Source organism: Salvelinus fontinalis, chromosome 12 (genome assembly GCF_029448725.1).
Source record: "Salvelinus fontinalis isolate EN_2023a chromosome 12, ASM2944872v1, whole genome shotgun sequence".
Lineage (NCBI taxonomy): Eukaryota > Metazoa > Chordata > Actinopteri > Salmoniformes > Salmonidae > Salvelinus > Salvelinus fontinalis.
The window spans coordinates 57,742,481-57,749,980 of record NC_074676.1 but is presented as its reverse complement, the minus strand read 5'-3'; the positions used below and the strand labels follow the sequence as shown (position 1 = coordinate 57,749,980).

General features: G+C 55.9%; 1 protein-coding gene across 2 annotated transcripts in view; it reads left to right on the top strand.

The window, feature by feature from the left end:
• The window catches only part of LOC129867631 (tyrosine-protein kinase RYK-like), a 211,725-nt gene that overhangs the window by 48,380 nt on the left and 155,845 nt on the right, over window positions 1-7,500 (top strand). The window lies entirely within an intron of this gene.

The window sequence follows — 7,500 nt, the reverse complement described above, 5'->3', positions numbered from 1 at the left end:
CTGGATGAAAGTCAACAAACGCCTCGGTCCAGTTAGTTGTGGCTGGTGGAGAGCCCACTTCCTATATATCTAGACTAGACTGCAATTCCAACGCTTCACACGTTCATGCCCTGCTTATAGAAGTTCCTGTCCAAGGTAGCACCTGAATATCTCTACTCTCTTTCTGTTCTCTGATGTGACCGAGACCTGGAGATTAGGAACCGCCATATTGCTTTCACTTATCCTGGGGTTTCAGTGCAGGAGTGGGGTGGGGTGAGTGGACAGGAGGAGTGGGTGGACAGGAGGGGGTGAGTGGACAGGGTGGGGGTGAGTGGACAGGGTGGGGGTGAGTGGACAGGGTGGGGGTGAGTGGACAGGGTGGGGGTGAGTGGACAGGGTGGGGGTGAGTGGACAGGGTGGGGGTGAGTGGACAGGGTGGGGGTGAGTGGACAGGGTGGGGGTGTGTGGACAGGGTGGGGGTGTGTGGACAGGGTGGGGGTGTGTGGACAGGGTGGGGGTGTGTGGACAGGGTGGGGGTGAGTGGACAGGGTGGGGTGAGTGGACAGGATGGGGGTGAGGGTAGGGTGAGTGGACAGGAGGGGGTGAGGGTAGGGTGAGTGGACAGGAGGGGGTGAGGGTGGGGTGAGTGGACAGGAGGGGGTGAGGGTGGGGTGAGTGGACAAACTACAATCGACACATTGGTTTTGTTTTATCTCCTCTCACTGTCACATAGCTCTAGCCTTAGCCATGTTAATCTGGCTAGGCAGTGGTTTCTGTCTCCTGTCACATAGCGCTAGCCTTAGCCATGTTAATCTGGGCATGCAGTGGTTTCTGTCTCCTGTCACATAGCGCTAGCCTTAGCCATGTTAATCTGGCTAGGCAGTGGTTTCTGTCTCCTCTCACTGTCACATAGCGCTAGCCTTAGCCATGTTAATCTGGGCATGCAGTGTCTCCTCTCACTGTCACGTAGCGCTAGCCTTAGCCATGTTAATCTGGCTAGGCAGTGGTTTCTGTCTCACTGTCACATAGCGCTAGCCTTAGCCCTGTTAATCTGGCTAGGCAGTGGTTTCTGTCTCCTCTCACTGTCACATAGCGCTAGCCTTAGCCATGTTAATCTGGGCATGCAGTGTCTCCTCTCACTGTCACATAGCGCTAGCCTTAGCCATGTTAATCTGGCTAGGCAGTGGTTTCTGTCTCCTGTCACATAGCGCTAGCCTTAGTCATGTTAATCTGGGCATGCAGTGGTTTCTGTCTCCTGTCACATAGCGCTAGCCTTAGCCATGTTAATCTGGGCATGCAGTGGTTTCTGTCTCCTGTCACATAGCGCTAGCCTTAGCCATGTTAATCTGGGCATGCAGTGGTTTCTGTCTCCTGTCACATAGCGCTAGCCTTAGCCATGTTAATCTGGGCATGCAGTGGTTTCTGTCTCCTCTCACTGTCACATTGCGCTAGCCTTAGCCATGTTAATCTGGGCATGCAGTGTCTCCTCTCACTGTCACATAGCGCTAGCCTTAGCCATGTTAATCTGGGCATGCAGTGGTTTCTGTCTCCTCTCACTGTCACATAGCGCTAGCCTTAGCCATGTTAATCTGGGCATGCAGTGTCCTCTCATTGTCACATAGCGCTAGCCTTAGCCATGTTAATCTGGGCATGCAGTGGTTTCTGTCTCCTCTCACTGTCACATAGCGCTAGCCTTAGCCATGTTAATCTGGGCATGCAGTGGTTTCTGTCTCCTGTCACATAGTGCTAGCCTTAGCCATGTTAATCTGGGCATGCAGTGGTTTCTGTCTCCTGTCACATAGCGCTAGCCTTAGCCATGTTAATCTGGCTAGGCAGTGGTTTCTGTCTCCTGTCACATAGCGCTAGCCTTAGCCATGTTAATCTGGGCATGCAGTGGTTTCTGTCTCCTCTCACTGTCACATAGCGCTAGCCTTAGCCATGTTAATCTGGGCATGCAGTGTCTCCTCTCACTGTCACATAGCGCTAGCCTTAGCCATGTTAATCTGGGCATGCAGTGGTTTCTGTCTCCTCTCACTGTCACATAGCGCTAGCCTTAGCCATTTTAATCTGGGCATACAGTGTCTCCTCTCACTGTCACATAGCGCTAGCCTTAGCCATGTTAATCTGGGAATGCAGTGGTTTCTGTCTCCTCTCCTGGCCAGGGGAGACCATCAGTGTTAATTTCCAGGCCAGGGGAGACTATCAGTATTAATCTCCAGGCCAGGGGAGACTATCAGTATTAATCTCCAGGCCAGGGGAGACTATCAGTATTCATCTCCAGGCCAGGGGAGACTATCAGTGTTAATCTCCAGGCCAGGGGAGACTATCAGTGTTAATCTCCAGGCCAGGGGAGACTATCAGTATTAATCTCCAGGCCATGGGAGACTATCAGTGTTAATCTCTTGGCCAGTGGAGACTATCAGTGTTAATCTCTTGGCCAGGGGAGACTATCAGTATTAATCTCCTGGCCAGGGGAGACTATCAGTGTTAATCTCTTGGCCAGGGGAGACTATCAGTATTAATCTCCAGGCCAGGGGAGACTATCAGTATTAATCTCCAGGCCAGGGGAGACTATCAGTATTAATCTCCAGGCCAGGGGAGACTATCAGTATTAATCTCCAGGCCAGGGGAGACTATCAGTATTAATCTCCAGGCCAGGGGAGACTATCAGTATTAATCTCCAGGCCAGGGGAGACAATCAGTATTAATCTCCAGGCCAGGGGAGACTATCAGTATTAATTTCCAGGCCAGGGGAGACTATCAGTGTTAATCTCCAGGCCAGAGGAGACTATCAGTGTTAATCTCCAGGCCAGGGGAGACTATCAGTGTTAATCTCCAGGCCAGGGGAGACTATCAGTATTAATCTCCAGGCCAGGGGAGACTATCAGTATTAATCTCCAGGCCAGGGGAGACTATCAGTATTAATCTCCAGGCCAGGGGAGACTCTCAGTGTTAATCTCCTGGTCGCTCTACAACACATGTATATTATACTGTTAATCTGGGCAGGTAGTGTCTATGTCTCTGGTATCCTCATACACAGAGAGGCCAGGGGGAGACGGTCAGTGTTTATCTCCTGGTCTCTCTGGGAGGTAAAGAGCTAGGAAGGTTTCTCTGTTATACAGGAACGTCTTTGTTCTCGCCAGCCTCCTACCTGGCTGGGCCGGGCTGGGTCTTCCTGCTACCCTCCTACCACCTGGCTATCACCACCACCACCACCGCCCCCCACCCAAACGCCCGGCCCACGGCCCGCCCACCCATGGCTATCTTTTGTCCTCTTGCTCCAAAGGCTGCAATCTGATCCACTCCCCTTCTCTCCTTTCCTCTCCCCCTTCTCTCCTTTCCTCTCCCCCTTCTCTCCTTTCCTCTCCCCCTTCGCTCCTTTCCTCTCCCCCTTCGCTCCTTTCCTCTCCCCCTTCGCTCCTTTCCTCTCCCCCTTCGCTCCTTTCCTCTCCCCCTTCGCTCCTTTCCTCTCCCCCTTCGCTCCTTTCCTCTCCCCCTTCGCTCCTTTCCTCTCCCCCTTCGCTCCTTTCCTCTCCCCCTTCGCTCCTTTCCTCTCCCCCTTCGCTCCTTTCCTCTCCCCCTTCGCTCCTTTCCTCTCCCCCTTCGCTCCTTTCCTCTCCCCCTTCGCTCCTTTCCTCTCCCCCTTCGCTCCTTTCCTCTCCCCCTTCTCTCTTTTCCTCTCCCCCTTCTCTCCTTTCCTCTCCCCCTTCGCTCCTTTCCTCTCCCCCTTCGCTCCTTTCCTCTCCCCCTTCTCTCCTTTCCTCTCCCCCTTCGCTCCTTTCCTCTCCCCCTTCGCTCCTTTCCTCTCCCCCTTCGCTCCTTTCCTCTCCCCCTTCTCTCCTTTCCTCTCCCCCTTCTCTCCTTTCCTCTCCCCCTTCGCTCCTTTCCTCTCCCCCTTCGCTCCTTTCCTCTCCCCCCTTCTCTCCTTTCCTCTCCCCCTTCGCTCCTTTCCTCTCCCCCTTCGCGCACAAAACAAAATTTATATAAGAAATTGGCAACTTATTCTCATTCTGACAAAATAAGCTCGGCTTGTTGATTTGAACATGTGAACAAAGTGGACAGGCTTATTAGCTGGTCAAAACAGGAGGAGATTAGACAGAATGTGTTCTTAGCTATTCAACTGTTCTACCTTGTTAGCAAAGAGAGCCAAGGCGGGCTAAACGTGAAGTATAAAGATTAGCTGGCTAATCACTAGCGCGCGTGGGCTTGTACTTGAGAGATTGTTAATGAGTGAATATGCATTAGGTTCTGGTTATTTCTTTTTACAAAAAAAAAAAAAAGTCAGTTTTCAGATCTTGAACCCCAGTTCAATATTTACTGCAAACAAAGCAGGTTCAACTATTTAGATCAGATAATTACATTATTAGTGGGTCTTATCATTGTTAAAGGAATATTTACATCTAAGGTATAATTTTACAACCTCTAAATAGGGGGCTGGGGGTAGGGATTGGGGCCTGGAGGTAGGCATAGGGGGGGTAGGGGCTGGAGGTAGGGATAGGGGGGGTGGGGGTAGGGGTTGGAGGTAGGGATAGGGGCTGGAGGTAGGGATAGGGGCTGGAGGTAGGGATAGGGGCTGGAGGTAGGGATAGGGGGCTGGGGGTAGGGATAGGGGGGGTGGGGGTAGGGGCTGGGGGTAGGGATAGGGGGGGTGGGGGTAGGGGCTGGGGGTAGGGATAGGGGGGGTGGGGGTAGGGGCTGGAGGTAGGGATAGGGGGGGTAGGGGCTGGGGGTAGGGATAGTGGGCTGGGGGTAGGGATAGGGGGCTGGGGGTAGGGATAGGGGGCTGGGGGTAGGGATAGGGGGGGTGGGGGTAGGGGGCTGGAGGTAGGGATAGGGGGCTGGGGGTAGGGATAGGGGGCTGGGGGTAGGGATAGGGGGCTGGGGGTAGGGATAGGGGGCTGGGGGTAGGCATAGGGGGGCTGGGGTAGGCATAGGGGGGCTAGGATTTGGCATAGGGGGGCTGGGGGTAGGCATAGGGGGGCTAGGATTAGGCATAGGGAGCTGGGGGTAGGAAAAGGGAGCTAGGAGTAGGCCTAGGGAGCTGGGAGTAGGCCTAGGGGGCCGGGAGTAGGCCTAGGGGGCCGGGAGTAGGCCTAGGGGGCCGGGGGTAGGCCTAGGGGGCCGGGGGTAGGCCTAGGGGGCCGGGGGTAGGCCTAGGGGGGCAGGAGTAGGCATAGGGGGGCTGGGGGTAGGCATAGGGGGGCTGGGGGTAGGCATAGGGGGCTGGGGGTAGGCATAGGGGGCTGGGGGTAGGGATAGGGGGGCTGGGGGTAGGGATAGGGGGGCTAGGAGTAGGCATAGGGGGGCTGGGGGTAGGCATAGGGGGCTAGGAGTAGGCATAGGGGGGCTGGGGGTAGGCATAGGGGGCTAGGAGTAGGCATAGGGGGGCTGGGGGTAGACATAGGGGGCTAGGAGTAGGCATAGGGGGGCTGGGGGTAGGCATAGGTTGGCTGGGGGTAGGGATAGGGGGGCTGGGGGTAGGGATAGGGGGGTTGGGGGTAGGCATAGGGGGGCTGTGGGTAGGCATAGGGGGGCTGGGGGTAGGCATAGGGGGGCTGGGGGTAGGCATAGGGGGGCTGGGGGTAGGCATAGGTTGGCTGGGGGTAGGGATAGGGGGGCTGGGGGTAGGCATAGGGGGGCTGAGGGTAGGGATAGGCGGGCTGGGGGTAGGCATAGGGGGCTAGGAGTAGGCATAGGGGGGCTGGGAGTAGGCATAGGGGGGCTGAGGGTAGGCATAGGTGGGCTGGGGGTAGGCATAGGGGGGCTGGGGGTAGGCATAGGCGGGCTGGGGGTAGGGATAGGGGGGCTGGGGGTAGGCTGAGGGGGGCTGGGGTAGTCATAGGGCGGCTGGGTCTAGCAGTAGGGGTGTAGGGGTCTCTTGTCTCTCTGCAGTAGACATATGATGAACATCGAATCTCAATAAAATCACAGTATTGAATCGCAAATGATCAGATGGCCAGCTAAGTATCGCGATAATATCTTATTGTGAAGTCCCTTGCAATTCCCAACCTTAGGGAACAGGGTGCATTATATAGGGAATAGGGTTCCATAGGGCTATGGTCTAAAGTAGTGCACTATATAGGGAATAGGGTGCCATAGGGCTCTGGTCTAAAGTAGTGCACTATATAGGGAATAGGGTGCCATAGGGCTCTGGTCTAAAGTAGTGCACTATATAGGGAATAGGGTGCCATAGGGCTCTGGTCTAAAGTAGTGCACTATATAGAGGGCCATGGGGAAAACAAGTCCCTGGTAGTGGGAGAATTCCTCAGAGTAACGTTTGTATCTCTCCAACTCTCAAAACAACAGCTCTACATTCATCAGGTTCCTCCTTTCAGATTCCACCTCTGCCTTACCCCCCCAGCCCTTTAACCTGCCTTATCCCCCCAGCCCTTTAACCTGCCTAACCCCCCCCAGCCCTTTAACCTGCCTAACCCCCCCCAGCCCTTTAACCTGCCTTATCCCCCCAGCCCTTTAACCTGCCTTATCCCCCCAGCCCTTTAACCTGCCTTATCCCCCAGCCCTTTAACCTGCCTTACCCCCCCAGCCCTTTAACCTGCCTTACCCCCCCCAGCCCTTTAACCTGCCTTACCCCCCCCAGCCCTTTAACCTGCCTTACCCCCCCCCAGCCCTTTAACCTGCCTTACCCCCCCCAGCCCTTTAACCTGCCTTACCCCCCCCCAGCCCTTTAACCTGCCTTACCCCCCCCAGCCCTTTAACCTGCCTTACCCCCCCAGCCCTTTAACCTGCCTAACCCCCCCCAGCCCTTTAACCTGCCTTACCCCCCCAGCCCTTTAACCTGCCTTACCCCCCCAGCCCTTTAACCTGCCTAACCCCCCCCAGCCCTTTAACCTGCCTAACCCCCCCCAGCCCTTTAACCTGCCTTACCCCCCCAGCCCTTTAACCTGCCTTACCCCCCCAGCCCTTTAACCTGCCTTACCCCCCCAGCCCTTTAACCTGCCTTACCCCCCCCAGCCCTTTAACCTGCCTTACCCCCCCCAGCCCTTTAACCTGCCTTACCCCCCCCAGCCCTTTAACCTGCCTAACCCCCCCCAGCCCTTTAACCTGCCTTACCCCCCCAGCCCTTTAACCTGCCTAACCCCCTAGCCCTTTAACCTGCCTTATCCCCCCCAGCCCTTTAACCTGCCTTATCCCCCCAGCCCTTTAACCTGCCTTACCCCCCCAGCCCTTTAACCTGCCTTACCCCCCCCAGCCCTTTAACCTGCCTTACCCCCCCAGCCCTTTAACCTGCCTAACCCCCCCCAGCCCTTTAACCTGCCTTACCCCCCCAGCCCTTTAACCTGCCTTACCCCCCCAGCCCTTTAACCTGCCTTACCCCCCAGCCCTTTAACCTGCCTAAACCCCCCCAGCCCTTTAACCTGCCTTACCCCCCCAGCCCTTTAACCTGCCTAACCCCCCCCAGCCCTTTAACCTGCCTTACCCCCCCAACCCTTTACCCCAACCTGCCACAGCCCCTTTACCCCATCACTGCTATTTTCCTGATGGGCCCAGGGTGCCATTTGG